General features: G+C 45.7%; 1 protein-coding gene and 1 non-coding gene across 2 annotated transcripts in view; one reads left to right on the forward strand and one right to left on the reverse strand.

The window, feature by feature from the left end:
• Nucleotides 1–21,542, reverse strand: part of FAM135B (family with sequence similarity 135 member B) — a 176,999-nt gene that overhangs the window by 149,229 nt on the left and 6,228 nt on the right. The window lies entirely within an intron of this gene.
• Nucleotides 20,881–20,986, forward strand: LOC133077479 (U6 spliceosomal RNA). The gene has a single exon (XR_009697753.1). It is a non-coding gene; the product is annotated as a U6 spliceosomal RNA (small nuclear RNA).

Below are 21,542 nucleotides of genomic sequence, written 5' to 3' on the forward strand. Positions count from 1 at the left end.
TTTCCTTGTCTGCGTAGAGATGTCCATTTCCTCATCCATCAAATCTTTATTTCTGCAAAACTGTTCAGACGGAACCACAACAAAGAAGTCCCTTAGCTCCATTTGACTAAGAGATGTGCTCTGTAATTACAGTGGGGGAGGCGTTTGAAACCAAAAGATCATTCTATGAGGCCAACTGTCACTGGAGAACTCCCCGCCAGCTGCCAGTGAGGAGTGGGGTGCAAAGCAAGGACTCAGGGTCGGAAGGACTTGGAGAAGCAGGAGGTTTGCCTCTCGGGTTGGCTGTGAGGCTCAGAAGAGGCAGTGGGTGTGAAGAAGACAGTACCATGCCCAGCCAAGGCTCTGCACTCTGGTCATAGTTGTGAACGTTCATACAAACATGATTAGCATGTCTGGACAAGCCCTGGGCTCAGTGTAAGGAAGAAGACCTGGGTCAGGAAGGTTAACAGACAGATGACACTATCTGAATGTTAAGTGAATTGAACAAATAGACGAAAGGGAAAAGAATCTCAAATGTTTAACAGCAGAATTCAGAGGCGGCTTAATAAAGCTGTGACGAACTGAACCCAGGAAGGCTAGCTTGAATCGGAGATGCCCCTCACCCTGGTGGGTAAATAGACTGCTCTTTGATGGGCTGTGTTTGCTCCGTCTCTCCCTAAGCAAACCCTCCAACCTCTCTCTCTCTCTTTGTCTCTCTCTGTCTCTCCCTCCCTACCACCAATCACCCTCAACCCCGCCACCTACACATACTTCTCTGACTATAAAGCTGAGGCATCCGCTCTTATTTCTGCAGCCAGGCACCAGCTGCTCGATTTTACTATCAGTTGCCTTTTCTTATGTTTTTCCCTTAATCTATAATCAAGGTTCCTTGCGTTCAAAGCTCTGGCTGCTGGCGTATGCAGTTCAGGGCAATGTCAACCGTCTTTGGATAGCAATCCACCACTTCCGGTGTCCCCCTTGCCCTTTAAGACTGGGCAAGGCAAACACCCCACCAACATCTGCAAGGGCAGGGCCTACAGGGAAGAAGCAGGGACGCTCCAGGCATCTCTGAATCTGCAGATGACACAGGAGAGAACTCACTGCACGGCCGCAATCCTCAACACTGTCCTGCTGGAAGGGGCTGCCCTGTGCCCTGTCCAAAGGCAATGAGCACAACTTCCAGCTACCAAGCACTGACCCTGCCGTGTGCCACTGCTCCGTCCAAGAGGACAGCTTCCCTCTAGGTATCAGTGAACCACCTAAGTATGGTCATCTTCGTTTTATTAATAAAGGAAACAGGTTCACAGAGGTGAAGTGGCGTTCCCAAGGCTCCGCTGCTTGTAATGAGCTGAGCGGGGATTGAGACCTGCTCCGTCCATCCTCAAAGCCCGTGTTCTCTCCCCACCCCACTTTTCCTTAGCAAGACTTGTATCCTGGAAGCTCCCAAGTTTCAGGAAATCAATCATCTCCAGAGTGAGCTGTCAGCCCCTCTCAATAAATCTGTCATTTTTACTCCTGTGTCCTTGGCATGTCACGCACAGTGGGTGCTAAGAAATGCTGGCTGACTTCACACAGAGTCCCCAAAACATAAAGAGCTGAGAAATGAATGACATAAATGATAAACGCACTGTGTATATATATATATATATATATATACTGCATGCCTGTTTAGTATGCATTTTGTCATTTGACTCAGGCATACAAGGTACTAATTAAGGATCTTTGCGTGATTTTCATCTACAATGTGCAAACCCCAAATAGTTTACTTTATGATTTAAGTTCTCAAGAAATAAAATGGCCCTACTATCTTCAGGATGACAGAAAACAGTTTCACTTCCTTTTAAAAGCGGGTCTAAAAGTAGTCATTATCTGAGATTACAGATGAGGAAAGAGGTTCAGACAGGTTGACTGACTTCCCCAAGGCCACACAGCAAAGCAGCAGCAGAGCTGGGATTTAAAATCAAGGTTTGTCAGGGACTTCCCTGGTGGCGCAGTGGTTAAGAATCCGCCTCCCAATGCAGGGGACACAGGTTCAAGCCCTGGTCCGGGAAGATCCCACCTGCCGCGGAGCAGCTAAGCCTGTGTGCCACAACGACTGAGCCTGCACTCCAGAGCCTGCGTGCAGCAACTACTGAGCCCGCATGCCACAACTACTAAAGCCCACGCGCCTAGAGCCCGTGCAAGAGAAGTCACCACAATGAGAAGCCCGTGCACAGCAACAAAGAGTAGCCCCAGCTCGCCGCAACTGGAGAAAGCCCGAGCGCTGCAACAAAGACCCAACACAGCCAAAAATAAATAAATAAATTTTAAAATAAATTAAAAAATAAAATCAAGGTTTGTCAGATTCTTTGAACCACATAACCCCACACTACAGAAAGGTCTTCCAATGTTGAGCATAAATAACACAGTCAATCCTTAATAACCTCACACTGATGACAAATGAGTGAAAACTTGAAAAAAAGACTTTACACTTGAGTGACCTGCTGTGTTCCCAAAGCCCTGGATTTTGTTCGTTTGGTTGGTTTGGTTTGGTTCCACTTCTTTTATAGCAGGTTGAGTTGAAGTTGGGGTAAAGAAATACAGCAGAATTGTGGCAAGCCCCATGAGAACTCTGAGATGGATACCAGCATGCAGAGGCCCCCTGGTAGGTTGGGATGGGATATTCCTTGGTGAAAGGATAGCCCCATGCGATGTGGTCAAAAGGTCCTAGAACCCTTGCTGCCAGCGAGTCACGTGTGACCTTAGGCAAGCCACCTAATGTCTCCAGGTCTTTCTGTCTAGATGTTCACAGTGAGGAGACTGACCTGAAGTCTGAAAGCTAGAACTAAATCCCTGTTCCAATCTGCTGGAGAATCCTTTTGCAGTGCTCTACACAATCCTGCAATTTCCAGGTGGGGCTGTGAGCCATGTCTCTGCTTATTGGCAAGAAAAAGAGCAAAGGACAGGTGCAACTAACAAGTGTCATCTTGGTCTTCTGATTGATAAGATTCTCAGCGGGAGGGATCCAAGCTTGGATTTGCACTTGGGCTGCCTGGCTCTAGGTCCAAGGCTTGGGGTGCCACATCCCGGCAGCCCAGATGACCCCCTACTTTAGTCCAAGAGTGACCCCTTTGGTCTGTAAGGATAAGGGACATTCGTATTTCTGCAGAGCCTGGGTGGGAAGACCCATGAGGACACCTGCTCCTCTGTGAGCCAAACTTGATGGCCCAGAATTCTCTCTGCTTCCAGCATTAGAATGATGCTGACACTCTCAGGGCTGCAAAAAAATATGTTAACATTTGCTGCAATCTGTTTCTTTAGCCTGCCTCTCAAGGAATCAGGGATATTTGAACTCAGTTTTAAAGGAAAGAAGGAGTTCAGAAAGAAACCAGCAGATGACAAAAAAGGAGGGTGATCCACCTCTCATCCCAGGTAAGGAGACCAGCAAAGGTATGGAGGGTAAGTGAGCCTGGCCAGTTCAGATTATGTTGTCACATGTGCTGCAGAGGAGTGGTGAGGGGGTGTGCTGCAGTAGCGAGGGTTGATGGAGAGGTGTCAGAGAGCACTTACAGGCGCCGGGCGCTGGGATGGATGCTGTCACAGATGTTACACCATTCAACCCTGGCAGTCATACTGTTGAGGTACCCAATTTACAGGAGATGAACCTGAAGGCCAAGGTAAAACCAGCCCACCTGGTGACATGGTAGACCTGGGATTTGGGCCCAGATCTGGCTGCAGAGGGCACACTCATCCTCTCTACCACTCTGTCCTGCCTGAGTCCAGGCAACGGCAGGGCTGTGATGCCATGAACCCTGACACGTGAAGACCTGGGGTGAAGGTGTGTGTGGCCTTACATTACGGCGGCAGCGAGGAGACAAGAGTGAACACTGAGTACAGTCCACCCACGCAGGAGTCAGGAGCCCACTGGACTCCAAACCAGTTTAACTGGACTCCTAATACACCAGAGGAGAAATGAGAAGCCTTAAAAGTTGTTGAGTCACCCGAAACAACAGGGCTGGCAGTGCTTTCTGGACATCTGTGTGATGTTTCTTTAGGAAGATGGTAGAAGGGAGATGACCTCGAATAAAACAGGGTGAGTGGTGACACTCTTACCTCCCAATCCTCCACAAGAGAGAACTCTACAGTTGGGATTTGGAAAGAAATATATATATATAAATAAAATATATAATATATATATATATTAGAATGACAGTCCTTCAACAAACCTTAAAAACACTTTGAGAAAAAAATAACATTGCAGGGCTTCCCTGGTGGCGCAGTGGTTAAGAATCCACCTGCCAATGCAGGGGTCACAGGTTCGAGCCCTGGTCCGGGAAGATCCCACATGCCGCGGAGCAACTAAGCCCGTGCGCCACAACTACTGAGCCTGCGCTCTAGAGCCCGTGAGCCACAACTACTGAGCCCGCGTGCCACAACTACTGAAGCCCATACGCCTAGAGCCCGTGCTCCGCAAAAAGAGAAGCCACTGCAATGAGAAGCCTGCGCACCGCAACGAAGAGTAGCCCCCGCTCGCCTCAACTAGAGAAAAGCCCGTGTGCAGCAACAAAGACCCAGTGCAGCCAAAAATAAAATAAATAAATTTAAAAAAAAAAATAACATTGCAGAATGTTACTGAATCACAGGATATCTCAAAGGGCTCAGTGACCCATGGAGAGATAAGGGAACATCCCATAGTCAGGGACCTTCTGGAATTAGCCTCAAAACCAGTTCGTGGAAGAAAGACAATTCCAACCCCTGCGTGGGACAGCTAAGCCTGAGACCAGATTCCTCTGCACAGGATCTGCCTTTCACCAAGTTCTGACTCCTTATTCTGCATCAGATGTCTCTTCTTCTCTCCTATCATCTTTTTTAAAATTTATTTTACTGAAGTATAGTTGATCTACCATGTTGTGTTAATTTCTGCTATACATCAAAGTGATTCAGTTATCCATCCATATACATACTTTTTCATATTCTTTTCCACTATGGTTTATCCCAGGATATTGAGTATAGTTCCCTGTGCTCTACAGTAGGACCTTGTTGTTTAGCCATCCTACATATAATAGTTTGCATTTGCTCATCCCAAACTCCCAACCCATCCCTCCCCCACTCCCCCTCCCCTTTGGCAACCACAAGTCTGGTCTCTATCCTGACATCATCGGCCTCTGCTCCTGGTATAACGTGCTGTTGTGAATGCCTCCTACTCTTCCACACATCCACACCTTTGCAGGTGTCACTCCCCTTCCTTGGGATGACAGCCTCAAACACCTCCAACTATCCTCATTTGTCAGGACTCAACACAAAGGCTCCCCGTCCCTGCCCCCGACACCTGCAGAGCAGGGTACCGTCCATCACCCGTCCCCTGTTCTCTATGTGCCTGGGCCTCCAGAGGGTGGGCTGGTGACACTGCATCTCCAATGCTGGCTCTCCAGGTGGACCTTCCCTGGTGAGGCCGTGCCCTGTGAGAGGCAAGAATATCCTGCTCCCTCCCGTTCAGGCCAAAACCCCAGCACAATGCCTGGCACCCAGCAGTCCCTCAAAGCACGGATTAGGAAAGGATGAATACTTGGATTGTCCCTGCTTAACCCAAGCCCCAGACCGTGAGCTCCTTGCTAGAAGAACATGTGCCTTATTGATTTCTACAGCCTATTTCTCTGACTTCTTCATTTGGGGGGATGAGTGAGTGACTCAGTCCTGAACCCACCGAGTTCTTGATCCTGACCTCCAACTCATTCTGGCAATATTGCTCTGGCAATACTTTTGCATTTTCATGTCCCTCAGCCTTTGACTGTAGAGCCCCTCAGAAAATATTCATCCATTCAACGGCGAGTAAACAGTCGGAAAAAAAAATGTGTTCATTGTGTACAATATAATCTTATTCTTCTTTAAAATGCTTCCATCAGTGTGTGTGCATGTATGTGTACATATATCTGTATACAAATATAGATATATGCAGATAATACATATAAGATGAGATAGTTCTGGAGATGGATGGTGGTGATGGGCACACAACAATGTGAACGTACTTACAGCCACAGAACCGTATACTTAAAAAATGGCTAAAAGGTACATTTTTGTAATGTGTGTTTACCACGATTTTTTTAAATGGGAGAAAATGGTGTTTGATAAACTGAATGAGTGAATGAAGATTTGGCCACTTCAATAACCTCCTGAAGATGTCTGCCCTCAGACATAATTGGGCCCATGTCTCCTGCCATCGCCCCCTTCCTGCCCCTAAAGCATACACATAAATGTCTCAGTCCGTCATTCAAGCCCTCCCTCAGCAGGGAGGACATAACCTCCCCAAGGAAGAAAAGGGGAAGGTGCTAATTCTGCACCCTCTTATTATGTTATATAGTGAACCTTTAACAAATCCCTACTGTGTACTATATGCTGTTTAACATGCAGGGGCTACAAAGTTATTTAAGACATTCTTGGTGTTCTCAAGCCAGCAGATGTGAAAAGCACTTTGCCTGTCACTTAACTCTGTCATTGATTACCACTGGGAAGACCTGCAATGTGCCAAGCAAGGTGCTAAGATCTCCACGTGTCTTCACCTATATGATTCTACAAGAACACCATGAGATGCCTCTTCTTATGATACACAGAATACAGACTGAGCTCAGAGAGATGACACCAGCTCTCTCTCCAGCTGGGGAGAGGCAGAGCCAGGATTCAGTTCCAGACCCACAGTGTGCGGGTCCAGACGTGAGTGACAGACGAGGAAACGGAGAGCCAGAGGATTGAAGTGTGTCCTCTGCAGCCACCGAGGGATGAAGGACCCGTCCCAGCAGCTCCTCCTCTCCCGGGCAGCAGGACCGTTCATCCCTGCTTTGACCTCTGAGTGAGTGCAGCCAGCTGCAAGGTCCCAAAAGGCACCGCCTCCTTCCAGATCTGAGAAGGAGGAAGGTGCTTTAAACTGTGTTTGTGCCAAAGAGTCCTCCAGGTGACTTTAAAGGGCCGTTGGTAATCACACTGCTCTTAGAACTCAGCCACGCAAACCCCTGGGAGAGGAGAAGACGTCTGAGAGGGCGGCTGAGCAGGAGACCATGACACTCAGCAGAGACTTCGCTTTTAGCACAATGAGGTGGATAATTAAAGAATGTCTCAGGGGAAGGACATGAGAAACGACAGAACCAGGGTCCCTCCCCCGAAGTCCAGAGTCCCCAGTTCTGCATGACAGGGTTCAGGTATGTCTGCTAGTGCATTTGTTTAAACAAGTGCGCACATGTGCCCACAAACATGCACACATGCACCCACGCATGCCCACCACGATGCACGCCACAGACGTGCGTGTGCCCATGCATGCCCACTAATGTAAGCACACATGACCACAGGCATGTGCACACAGAAACATGCATGACTAAAACCATACATGCTCACAAACATGGGTGCACACACCACGAATTCTCGCAAACATGCAGGCAAGAGATTGAGAAGCAACTGCAATGACGTCTTTATGTTCATAGACCAGTAACCTTTTCTTCCTTAAGTGCCACGCTGCAATGACCTGCACTGATTCTTGTAAGGTGTGCCTGCATTTTTTTTTTTCCTTTAAAAGTTTGCACCATGAAGAATAGTTGAAGAATGTACTCACTGTTAGGGAGTATCCTAAGCACTGAGATTCATCAGTGAAAGGAACAGATAAAGATCCCTGCATCCGTGCAGCTTACATTTCAGCAAGAGGATCAAATAAATAAAAACACGGCAAATGAGTTATGTCCATGGTATGTTGGAAGATGATGAGGGAAAAGAGGGTCCGATTGGCAGAAGCTGCAGAGTTCAAGTGTGATGAGAGAAGGTGACAAGAACAAAGACTTAATGGAGGTGAGACGTTGTGCTTTGCGGACGTACTAGGGAAGACCGTTCCAGATGGAGGAAGATGCCCCAAAGGCCCCAGGTTGGGGGGGAGGATGTTGGAGGAACAGGCAGGTGGCCAGAGTGTCAGGAAGGGCCTCATAGGCCATCATGAGGACTTGGGCTGCTGCCCTGAGGGAAATGGGGCGTCAAGTCACTAGTTTTAGGCAGAGAAGTGACACTCCCTGGCTTAGGTCTTTTTTTTTTTTTTTTGGTAAGCAGATAATCACCATCTTTATTTATTTTTTAACATCTTTATTGGAGTATAATTGCTTTACAATGGCGTGTTAGTTTCTGCTTTATAGCAAAGTGAATTAGCTATACATATACATATATCCCCACATCTCCTCCCTCTTGCATCTCCCTCCCACCCTCCCTATCCCATCCCTCTAGGTGGTCACAAAGCAACAAGCTAGTCTCCCTGTGCTATGCTAACACATATATATGGAATCTTAAAAAAGAAAAAAATGGTTCTGAAGAACCTAGGGGCAGGACAGGAATAAAGACGCAGACGTAGAGAATGGACTTGAGGACACGGGGAGGGGGAAGGGTAAGCTGGGACGAAGTGAGAGAGTGGCATGGCTTCGGTCTTAAAAGGACCCTGGGGCTGCTGTGTGGACAACAGAGGGAAGAGTGGGTACAGGGAGGAAGCAGAGACTAGGTAGAGGCAGTGAAAGCATCCAGAGAGAGATGACAGAGGCTTGGGTTGGGTCTGGGGTATCTCGTGAACGAAAGTGAAAAGCATTGCCTGAGGCATAAGTAGTGTCAAGAATGACTCTGAGGTTCGACTGTGTGTGGCTGCCTCCCTTCTCAAAGGGAGGTGCCCAATGGGATACAATGGAAGATCCTCAATGGCGCAACAAGGCCATGCAAAATCTGGTACGTTTTTAAAAAATATAATTCACGTCGGTATTTTAAAATCAGACACAGAGAGAATATGGTTTAAGCATTGATACATGAATACTTGCTTTAGAAGAACAACAGAGGTGGTACATAGTAACAAAATCTTATACACAGCCCTTTAAGCTTCTTCTGTTGATGAAACAGTGTTGCCGCTACACAATCTAATACTGCAATGGAATAAATTCTCTATTCATTCAAGACTTTATCAAGGACAGAGATGATTAATAATTATATATATATACATATATTTATTTTTTGGAAGAATCTGGTACGAGTTCACCTTCCAGCAGCCGCAGCGGCCTTACTTCATTCTCTGGACTAAGCTGTTCCTTCCTGGGGCCTCATGCCTGCCCTTGGTTCAGCCTCTTTCCTCCCACTCAAACTTAGCTATTTCTTAATTAACTTTCAAGCCTCCTTTTAAATGTTCCTTCCTCCAAGAGATCTCTCCTGAGCCCTCATTCTAAATGAGGCATCTCCTGTCATATTTCCTATGGCCACCTGCACTTTACATCATAGCACGTATTTCATACCGAACTGGCTACCTGGAAAAGGGAGTTTAGAGGTAATGACTGTCTCGCCCACTGGACCAATGTTCTGTGAGAGCAGGGACTGTTTTGCTCAGGTCATAACCATGAACATGGCATCCAGAACTGTGTCAACTACACAGTCGACCCTCAATAAATACTGTTTTATTGTTCAATACATAGATGGGGAGGGTCCAAATATTTCAACCCAAATCGTCTATTTCTCAACAAGCTTTCATTGAGCTCCACTCTGTGCCAGCCCTGAGAGGCCAGCCTGGGAACCAGGAATGGATGGAACCCGGATGTCAGGCCCTTGGAGGTAATGGAGAGGTGGTCAGCGCTGGTGGTAGGACAAAGGAAAGCCTGGAGGAGCCTCCTGACCAGGATAAGCCATAAGGAAGTCTCCTGAGATAGGTGATATCTTAGAAGAGACAAAAAACCTGAGCAGGAGTTAGCAGGGAGAACACTGCAGACAAAAAGGATGTTCCTAGCAGTCGTAGGGGCAAATGCAAAGCTTGGAGGCAACAGAACATACAAAATCCTGGCTAATCCCTAATGTACAGGGTGGCTGGGAGGCAAGTCAGCGGCCAGAATCACAAGAGAATTCTTGGTTGAGCAAAGTGGTGGCCCCGATGTATCGATGCAAACCGCTTTGGAGAACTTGGTAATATTAACCCAGCTTCCTGTCCAGCTCTATCTCAAGCCCCTCCCTGCCCCAAACTACCCAATGATCAACTAAAACATCTGACACCTCAAAAGGAGCAGGGACCCCAATCCTTGACTCTCAGTCTGTCCTGAATTCTCCAAGGGCAAACCAGATTCTGCCACAGAAGACTTCCCATATTGCTTTGCACAACTTCTACGGCCTCAGTTTCCCCATTTTAGAAGGTGGGTGTGGACTGGACTTGCCTCAGTTTCTGTGCAGATTAAGTAAGATCATGCACAGCGCTCAGCAGAGGACCTGGCATGCAGCAGGAGCTCGCAAACGCTCATCACAATCGCACTGCCCAATAACGTGTGTCTGTTTCTACCACGAGGAGTTAGCAGCTCAAGGGAAAGGTCTCGTGTTCATCGCTGCTGGGTCCCTAGTATCTGGCACCATGACTGGCACATAGGTGTTGATGAGTGAATACATATAGGAGCAAAAGAAAGAATAAATGAAGGGTGGTGATGACAGGTCTGCAGTAGGAAGACGTCTCCTCCAAGAGGAGCTGGCTGCTTGCTGGGGAGATGGAAGTTTTCAGAACGGGACCCTGCTAATGCCATGTCTTTGTCCTCGCAGATGCTTTCTAGACAAAAGAGTGGAAGTAGACCTCAGCTTTTCAAAACACAAAGCATCACTTCCTGTGGCATCAACGAACCACAAGCCCACTATTCGCTGTCAAAGTCAGAGGACAAAAGGGGTGACAATGCTTATAGGAAGTCTTGAATCCTTTGCAGCAACATCAGGAACTATCACACTGAGGCTTAAAAGTCCTACAGGTCATCTCTGCTGGTGCATCGTGCACGGAAACCCAGGCTGCAGAAAGATCCCAAGAAAGAACAGCCAAAAAGGAATGGTACCCAGTTAGCACTGCACCCGCAGAAAGGGACAACCTGCTGCTTCTCCAGTGAACAGCCGTCTTGCAGTCTCCTGAGATTTTTTAATTGCTTTTTAGATAATCCAGGTAGCAGCCCTCAACCCACCATCTGCTCTGCTTACGTGTCTCCAGGGGTTGGCTAGTCGGGACCTGACGCAGACACACCAGTCCTGGGAGAATCACAGACTAGTAAGAATTGGCATGACCTTAGAGACCCTCCAATCTATGTCATAACATACAGCCTGGCTCTGCCTGAGCCCAGCAGTGGCAACTCAGATGAGGCCCATCACCTGTGTGACCCTCCGTTCTTTCACCTACATGATAGTGACAGAATCCTAGCCCTGACTTCATGGGATTGTTTGAAGAAATGAATGAGGTAATAAATACAAAGCCTAGAAGAGTTCCAGGTTCAGTGTTTAATAAATGTTAGCCAATACAGTGGTTACTACCTTTACTGTTGTTTTTCCAAAGGTTTTCAAGTAGATGCAATGATGCCCCCATGTTCTGACGAGCAGCCTCGGAGGTTGCACCCCGTGAAATGTCAACCAAACCAGTTCCACTTTTTCCTTTTACATATCAGGCTTTCCTTTAAGATTCACTCTGAGGAAAGGAAGTCAAAGGTTTTTAAAAACATTCGAAGATTTCTGATCGAATACATCATCACCTTCTTCTCACCAAATACGCAGCTTTCCAAGACTCTCAACCATCTTGACCCCATCTTCTTCAGAGGCAGGACACCCACGATGCTCAAAGCAACTCTGCCCTTTGAAGACCTTTCCATTAGAAAACATTTCCTGACATCAAGTACTCAAAATATTTCTTCCTTTCACTCCCAGGGTCTTAGTTCTGGCCTTTGAAGAAACTAATGATGAACCTAATTCATTTTCCTGGGAGGCCATTAGTGATCCCTAAATGGTGATCACACAATTCTGAATCCTTTCTAATTCGTTCAATTACTCCTTGTTGGGTAGAGATGGGGCTTCATTTGCAGGCTTAGGGTACTCAGGTTTGTCAACACGCTTCCAGGCGTCCTGGATTTGATACATGGAGTGGAATTCAAAGTCCCTGAGGTCTGACCAGAGCAGAGAGGAGACAGCAACACCCAGCTTCCCTCTGGCACCGGGACAGGACAATGCAAGTCAAGATGTTTGAGCTGGGCAGGTCCTTCTCAAGGTCTGGACTAATGAAACTTGTGAAATTACTGCCAACAGAATGAGTGGTGTATCTCTGAGTTTTCTCATTTCTTGAGTCCCCAGGAAGATGTTTGGAGGTAGGGGTCCGGATGTGGGTTGTGGAAGGGAAGCAGAGTAGCTTCTGAGAAAGAGCATGGGATTGGAAGTGAGACAGACTTGGAATGGAACCATTAGCAGCCTACATGGCTTCAGTTATTTTGTTTTCTTGTTTGTCAAAGGCTGTTTGCCCATGTGTAAAATGGGAAATATAATATCTGCTTCTCCAGGATAATTAGATGAAATGATGGAGATAAAATGCCTAGTTCAGTCCCTAGGATACCTCAAAGACTAAGCTCAGGTTGATTCATTTTTTGTTTCTTTTTCTGTTTGTTTGTTTAATTCCCCAGTATTTACATAGGTTGGGCCACCTTTTACCTATTTGATATATGCATGATGAGAGGAAGAATGAATGGGGGAATGAACGGATGGTTATGTTGATAGACAAATGGACAAATTCTCAAGAGAGGTAGTTTTGTGGCCCCTTCTTCAGGCTGAGATAAGCAAAGTGGAGCCAGCAATGCAGAGCACGTACAAGACTATATCAGCTTCGCAGTGAGCCAGAGGCAGGCTTAAATCCTGGATTGACACTCACCAGCAGTAGGGCTCCCTCAGGCAAACTGTGTAATAACCATAATGATGATGATGATAAATAATAATTAGACAGCTCAAAGTCATCGAGAACAATACACACACATGTAATTTTTTGTTCACAAAAACCATAGGAGGCAGATACTATCATTATCTGTTTTTCAGATGTGGAGAGATGAAGTCATTTGTCCAGGACCATATTGCTCTGAGGGCTTGGGGCCGGGAGCCAGACTCAGACACTCTGACACCAGAGCCCAAATCCCAGCCACTGAGCAAACCCCTCTGAATCTCCCTGTGGCCTCATCTAAGAAGTTTACTCATTCACATGATATCTCAAAGACATAAACTAGAAATCCCACATGAAGTTCTTATTACAAACAGATGGTAATAAATGTTACCTGTTTCCTTCACCTACATCAACATTCATATTTCCGTATTATTCAGAAGAAGGCTTCCAGACAAAAAGGACACAAAGCAATGCACCATTCCCCCGCACCAATTAACTCCAACTTTGGACAATTTTGCAAATCTACCCTTTTGATGAATGGATGACAGCATGGGGGAAAGGGCAATCTCCAAGGGATGCTCTTTAGAACACTAGTATCACACAGCCCACTCCACGTGTGTGCACACCTGCACACACACACATACTTGTGCATGCACGTGGGCACACATCTGTGATATGATGAGTAAAGAAATACTGTTGCAAGGAAAATCCCAAGAGAGGACTATGGCCGGCTGCCACTAGGGACTAAGGTTCCACGGAACACACTTTGGGATTTTTTTTTTTTTTTTTGATTGTGAGAAAAAAGGTCTTGATTAGGAATCAGGAAATCTGAGATCCTGAGCGGATTCTTCCACTGCCCAGCTGCCTACCTACTGCAAGGCAAAGTACCCTTTCTCTGCACCCAGTATCCTTATTTATATAGTAAGTAAACTTGCAAGAGTTGATGGGAGAGCATTCCATGAAACGGGAACAGCCAGTGCAAAGGTTCCATGCCCTACATTATCAAGAAACTACAAAGAGACTATTATGAGGGCTTCCCTGGTGGCGCAGTGGTTAAGAATCCACCTGCCAATGCAGGGGACACGGGTTCGAGCCCTGGTCTGGGAAGATCCCACACGCCACAGAGCAACTAAGTCCGTGCGCCACAACTACTGAGCCTGTGCTCTAGAGCCCGCGAGCCACAACTACTGAGTCCACGTGCCACGACTACTGAAGCCCGCGTGCCTAGAGCCTGTGCTCCGCAACAAGAGAAGCCACCGCAATGAGAAGCCTGCGCACTGCAATGAAGAGTAGCCCCCGCTCGCCGCAACTAGAGAAAGCCCGCATGCAGCAACGAAGACCCAGCCCAGCCGAAACTAAATAAATAAATAATTAATTTTTAAAAAAGAGAGAGAGACTCTTTTTTTTTTTTTAAATAAATTTATTTATTTATTTTTAGCTGTGTTGGGTCTTCGTTTCTGTGCGAGGGCTTTCTCTAGTTGCGGCGAGCGGGGGCCCCTCTTCATTGCGGTGCGCAGGCCTCTCACTATCGTGGCCTCTCTTGTTGCGGAGCACAGGCTCCAGACTCACAGGCTCAGTAGTTGTGGCTCACGGGCCCAGTTGCTTCGCAGCATGTGGGATCTTCCCAGACCAGGGCTCGAATCCGTGTCCCCTGCATTGGCAGGCAGATTCTCAACCACTGCGCCACCAGGGAAGCCCAAGAGAGAGACTCTTATGGCAGGAGGTGAGCCAATGAGGGAAAGAGTAAGCCATTCTGGCTTTATTCACAGTTAACTGGAGAACAGAGAGTTGGAACAGAGGAGCATCACAGTCTGACTTATGCTTTGCAAGGACCATCTGGCTTCTGTGTTGTAAGGGGGCTAGAGATGAGCAAGGGTAGCATCAGGGGGGATCAGATGGGGAAGATTACTGTGCAAATCCAGATGAGACAGACACGATGGTGGCTAGAACCAGCGTATTAGCAATAGAGGTGAGAAATGTCATATTCTGCATAAATTTGGAAGATAGAGCCAATAAGATTTCTGGATGAAGTGGACACGAGGTATGAGGGAGAAAGAAGTCACGAATTGGTCTAAGATGTTGGCTTCAACACCTAGAAGGATGGAGTTGACTGAGATGGGGTTGTTTGATGGAAGAGGTTTGGGAGGGCAGGAGATCAGGTTTTTTGTTCGGATAGATCAAGTTTAAGACGGCTTTTAGACAGCAAGATGACAATGGATGGAGAACACCTACTGGACAAGTGTGAAGTATGGAAGAGAGGAGAAACTGATGACATAAACTGGGAAGCCAGTGGCTCATAGGTGGTATTTAAATCCATGGGACCGGGTGACCCAGGAAGTGAGTGTAGAAAAGCACTGCCAAATTGATTGGTTAAAAACTGAAATACTGAAAGGAATGTATTTTAATAATAGACAGTAAATATCAAGAGCCATGCACAGTCTTCTATCTGCCATTTATTCTTTGTATTCGGTAAGTACAGCTCAGCCTATAAATCCTGCGCCCCTCCTGGACCCAAGGAATCCATTCATCTTCTCTCCTTCCCTCTCCCTCCTCTGTCTCTGAACACTTGAGTCTAAAGATTTATCTCAGTTGGGGCAGACAGAGACCGGAAGAAATCCCATTTTGGCATCTATGCCTATGCCTAATCCTTATTGCTCAATCTGTTTTTTCAATACCCTGCTCTGTGACAGTATTAGGAACTTTCCCAGCTACAAATAAAGGACATTGGTTCCATTTCATTACTGTTTCTTATGGGTCCGGAGCTCACTAAGTCATCTGAAGAGAGAAATCAGTGGTGGGATTTGAGCTTTATACAAACCTCAGAAACTACCAATCGATAGGATGTGCAGTGTGATGAGAAACGTCTTTGTCACACTGCTCAGTAAACGTCTCCTTCATCATCAGGGCCTGGTTCAGATAAGTAACCTCACCCAACGACTAGGAATTCAAATGTGTGAGCGCCAACTACCTGTCAGGCAGTGCCTGCATTCTCCATGCTTAAGCCAAAGGGTGTTCTAACCCAAATCTGATCCTCCCCTACTTAAAACATTTCATACTCACCCCTCCTGTAACATCCTTAGAGGAGAAAGTTCAAACGCCTTGGTCTGCATTTCCACCTCCTCCCCCCCCGGCCCCCCGCCCCCCGCCTGGAGCCTTCTCTGTATCCCTCCCCCACCCCAGAAGCATCAGCTCTGAGAGGCCATCAAGTGGCAGACAACTGTGCCCATCAGCTCAACGTCGGCTTGATCACATTGGATAGCAAACCGTCTTTATGTGTCAGCTCTCCCCAGCATCTGGGAGGTTTCCCTCTGCGGGACCAATTCACATCCAAACTTGCATACCAGGCTCTCACCATACACATGAACGGCTCTGACAAAGTGCCCACCCGAGGCCAAATCCAAGATCCTTTTGGGTCCTCCTACTCTTTGATCCGTCTGCAACATCTAACCCTGGGGATGCTCCCCCTTCAGGCTCTCCCATCTCCTCTCTTACTGTGATTTCCTTTCTCTTCCGATGTTTCTGGCACCTTCCCAACACTTTTGCCTGTCTCTCCACCTTCAATTGTGCTTAAATTGTGATTTTTCTCTTGGAGTCTGGTCTCGCCAACAGAATAAAAAACACTGTTGATAATACCGGCTTTGGAGGCAAACAGCCATGAATTCAAACCTTGACTCTGCCCTGGGATAGCCAAGCGTCCTGGAGCTTCAGTTTACCCATCTGTAAAATGAACGTAATGATACCTAGCTCATAGGGCTGTCAATAGCATCAAGTGAGTTGATATAGTAAAGGTCCTGGCACACAGTCTGAGCTCACAAAGTGTCACAGGTCACTGAATGATTTCATCCAGGCTCAATTATGCCCATGAGCAGACGAATCCCAGCCCTGATTCCTACCTGGTCTCTGGACTCAGATACCCCATTGCCTCCGGACCTCTAGACTCACATCATCTCTGGCTGCCTGGTCCTCCTCCTCCTCGACTTTATGTACTAATTCACCCAAGGGGGCAACTGACTATCACTATGACTTCTCTCCCCCGTAACATTACATTAAAGCACCAATTCTTCCCATTCCACTGCTTCAAGATTTTTCAACTATTCTCTGTCTGAGCTGTCCTCACCACTGTCATTATTTTTCCCCACCCCACTTGCCATCCATCTTGTTTGCTTCCCAAGCATCATTTTTACAACACAAATCGTCAAGAGATTCCCTTACTTAAATGGTTTCTTAGCCCTCCTTGATCGACAAGGTGCAATCCCGCCTCTCCCACTCCATCGAAAACACCACCTCTAGGGAGCACTCCTGAGCAGTGTGGCATTTTCCAGGGATGCCATGATCTTTATCACCCCCAGGCCTTTGCACATGCTGTTCTCAATGACTGAGATTCCCCTCCAGCCTTCACCTGACTAGTAGAACCCCCGTCTTCTGGGTAACCTGTCGTGATGCCTCCTGAGTGAGGGGACGGCTTCCCCGTCCTCCCTCAGCACCTTAGTACCTTGGCCGTGCTTTTTTGTTCCATTTCTGACATCACTTTATTGACTTACATCTCTTCCTCCCGTGGCACGCTGGAAACAACTTGAGTTCATGGCTCTTTCTCAACGTTCTCCCCAGAATTCCTAGGACAGACCCGACAAGAGCAAGAGCTCAAAGTCTCCAGAATGGGTAAATTAACGAGGAAATAAATAAAAGAACAAGAGACGACCCTGGGTCTGTTTTACAAGGGGCGATTTGCGCAAGAGTTGCATGGGAGGGATGCTACGTATTCCTTCTGAGAAAGATGACAGTAGAGAAAGCTTTAATGGGTAGAAAAGGGGGGGGGGAGCAAGAGATCTTCTCCGAGGATTCTATTTATGGAAAGATCTTTTGTCAAAGAAGTGTGAATAGATTTGGTTAAGCAAATGCCTCTGGGGTCTGTCAGTCTTTGGCTGGAAGGATTCAATTCCCAGTACATCATCCCCTGATTATTCAAGGAAAACATCCAGATAGGTGCCAGGCAGCCAGGAAAGGAAGTTTGAGCAGGAGGGAAAGTCGTGCTCTGTAATTGTGTTGTTTGCAGAAGTGCAAGCGTTTAAAGAAGTTGGAGGTAGGGGCTGTCATCGTAACATCTGAACACCCTTGTCTGCCCAAGCCAAACAAAACGTGCCTCGTGAAGTAGAAAGCAAATGCGTGGACTCTGGGGTGCAGGCATCCCCACAAGAAACCCTCCACCTGGCCACCTACACAATGTGCAAAACTGAGCCAGACTTGGAACCCATGTCAGGCTTTGCTTCCTCTATGATTTAGGGATAATACTACATCCCTTGTAGAATTGTGGGGTTACGTGAGGCTATCTGTAATAATAGAGAATTTTATAATTTTCTACTCCAAATAAATTCTGGTTGATTCTAGTGGGTTGAGACATAAAAGTTTCATGCAATGACACTAAAGAGATTTTTTTCAGAGAGAGCATAGAATTTCACCCTTTCTGGGAACACAGCATGCCGATGAAAGCAAAGTTCTGCCTACTTTTAGGAAGAGCAGCAAAGAACCAGCCTTCCACGCATGTCTTTTCTTTTCCCAAACAGAAATTGCAGTGACCTGAGTGCCAATTCCCAGGATCTGTGAGGCCATGGAGACCCAGACATCAGTGACGTGGGAGATTTTTAGATTCCCACTGTTCACAAATGCTCCTCTACTCAAAAGGTGGAGATTCCCCGCCTGATGCCACGAAGATTCTTAATCAGTGTTTAATTCCTCTGAGCTTTGTAAAATGCCTTCTGCATAAGTCTGAGACGAGATGGAACAGAGATTTGAGATTAAACGAGGACTGTTAGGGTGACGATCATTTCCTCCCTCACCCTGTTGGATGATAAAAGAGCTTGGTCAAACAGAGTGTTCATCTTCATCAACATTACCAGGGGCTTAGAAGGAAGACACGTGGGAAAAGTCCTTCATTTTCAGGGTGTCCTGTCTATATTATCAAGAGTGAAGTGTTTCCTAATCATTCAAGAACAAAAATGTCATGACAACTGTAAATAATCAAATGCATTTTAATATGTAAAAAAAATAAAAGAAGCAAAATGTGCCCAAATTGAGCACTGGTTAAATAAATTATGCTGGAGTCCTATGATGGAACTCTTTGCAGCTATTAAGCACGTTTTAAAGGGACACAGAGGGTGATGAAAAACGTTCACAACCTGGAAAGAGAGAAAATAGAGAACAAACTAATATATTACATTTTTGTAAAGCAAAACACATGTGCATATGAAATACTGTCTACCTAGTGTAAAAGGAGAGAAAGAGAGATACAGGTAGAAATAGAAAGAGAGAGAGGGTTCTGATTACAAAAGTGATACGTATATTGTGAAAAATAAGGAAAAGTACAAGGATGAAAATGTCACCATAATTCTTTCACTAGGCAAAACTACATGTGTGTGCTATTAAAAGTTTATTTTTTTAATTTTTATTGGAGTATAGTTGCTTTACAATGCTGTGTTAGTTTCTACTGTACAGCAAAGTGAATCAGCTATACATATACATATATTCCCCCTTTTTTGGATTTCCTTCCCATTTAGGTCACCACAGAGCACTGAGTAGAGTTCCCTGTGCTATACTGTAGGTTTTCATTAGTTATCTATTTTATACATAGTATCAATAGTGTATATATGTCAATCCCAATCTCCCAGTTCATACGTTTGTTCTCTACGTCTGTGTCTCTATTTCTGCTTTGTAAATAAGATCGTCTATACCAATTTTTTCAGATTCCACATATATGCATTAATATACGATATTTGTTTTTCTCCTTCTGACTTCACTCTGTATGACAGCTATTGAAAGTTCAAAATGAGAAAACGATGAAATGCATTTAAAATTGCTTTTGAGCAACATTTGACAACAGTTGGGAATGAAACCAGAGCAGTTAAGGACTTCACTCTCTTGTATCTTCTACTCTGACCCAAGATCCACTCAAAGACCCTTCTAGAAAAGAAACATCCTATAGTTCAGTATACCTCTATTGACTATAGTATCTCACGAGTTTCCCTAAAGCTATTATTTCTTTAGATATGTACTGTGTATTGGAAAGCTAGTAAGAGAGTAGATCTTAAATGATCTCACACACACACAAACACACAGAAAATGGTAACTATCTGAGCTGAGGGATGTCTGAACTAACCGTATTGTAATCCTTCCACAATATATACATATATGAAATCATCACACATACACCTTAAACTTACACAATATTATACGTCAATTACATCTCAATAAAGGCAGAAGAAAAGAACTGCAGCATTTTCACTTTATAGATTCCAAAAATGAGATAAAGAACAGAAAGCAGAATTTCCCCCATTGAGGCCAATACAAATCAGCACGGAGTCCATTAGGTTTCCCACTGGCAAGGAGACCTCTTCCTGGGAGATTAGTAGTGATGAATTTAAATAACTGCTTAAAATATAAAAAGGATCACCCAGTCCAGAGTCCGACCAGGCCAGTGGTCTGCTCCAACCCTGGCACTGACCAGCTGAGGACCGTCTGGTGCAGAGTTTGCATTGTAATCAATGGGACAGAAAGGCCAGAGAGGGCTTAGCCCACTTTGGCAGCACCGCCAGGCCTGGCTCTCTAACTGGATGCTTTACAAATATCACCTCATGACTTCTAATAGAGATCCTGCAAAACAAGTAAGGAAACCGAGAAAGTAACTCGCCCACGGGTACCCGGCTAGTTGCAGAAGACGTGGAAATAGATCCAAGGTCTCTGTCTCTTAGACCAGATCTGGGTCTCTGCTCTTCCCTCTACACCATGTCCATGACCACGTGCCCTGTCGTTCTCCTTGAGAGGCCTGAGCAAGGACCACTGTGAGCACAAAACTAGAAAGGACCACACTATTCAGTGGCTTTCTGTTCCGCCTTTATTCCTCCAGGAGGTTATTAGGCCCTGTGGGTGGTTCTGAGCTCACCAGAGACATTTTAATCTCTGCAGGCCAACTCTCAGCCCCCTGGAAGGGGCTTTTCTTTACAGATCTGCTGAGCATGTCCTCAGCCAGGGGTTAAGAGGATAAAAGGCTTAAAGCAGCAGGCTTATGAAGTCACAGATTCAAAGGGAAAAAAAAAAGGAAAAAAAAATGGGACAGGGTAATTGTTAACAGGAATGTGGATTTGCTAGAAAAATAATCCAGAAGGTCCACCTACATAAGCCCTTGGGTAACTGACGTCTGTTCACTCTCCATAGGAATAATTATTTAAAATGCCGTTTTAGTGCTCGCTTCGGTAGCATATATACTAAAACTGGAACTATACAGAGAAGATAGCATGGCCCCTGCACAAGGATGACACGCAAATTCGTGAAGCGTTCCACATTTCTGAGGTCTGATGATACACACACACACACACACACCCCCCCACACACCTTGAGTACTGATGTTTCCCAAAGAGGCCTATATGCCTGAATATGTAGCCAAGAAGTAAAACCTAGCAAAGTAAAAATATCTGAATGGAGACTTCTAAAGATGGTGAGAGTTAAACTGCTTCAAAGAAGGACATATTGAGACAAATATTTGAGGGACATAAATCCCTTTATTAGTGTCAGTATATTACTGGTTCTTAAATAGCAGTTTTACTAAACAAGCCACATTTATAATAATTATATTCTTGTTTATCCTCAGTATTACTTAAACAGATATTTAAAATAAAAAACTTATCGTGGGGGGGAAAAATGCCATTTTATGGGGAAAGAGAGATCAAATTTTTATGAAAATAATCATCATGGAATTTCACAGAAAGACTCTTAAAGATCATTGAGCCTATCTACCCTCCTTGTGCTAGATGGAACCCTTGGCTGCAAGTGATAAAAATCCCAAATCAAACCATGTATAATCCCTATTCCCTTTCAAAAGGGTAGGAATGAATGAAAAGGATCG

This window comes from Eubalaena glacialis, chromosome 17 (genome assembly GCF_028564815.1).
Source record: "Eubalaena glacialis isolate mEubGla1 chromosome 17, mEubGla1.1.hap2.+ XY, whole genome shotgun sequence".
Taxonomy (NCBI): domain Eukaryota; kingdom Metazoa; phylum Chordata; class Mammalia; order Artiodactyla; family Balaenidae; genus Eubalaena; species Eubalaena glacialis.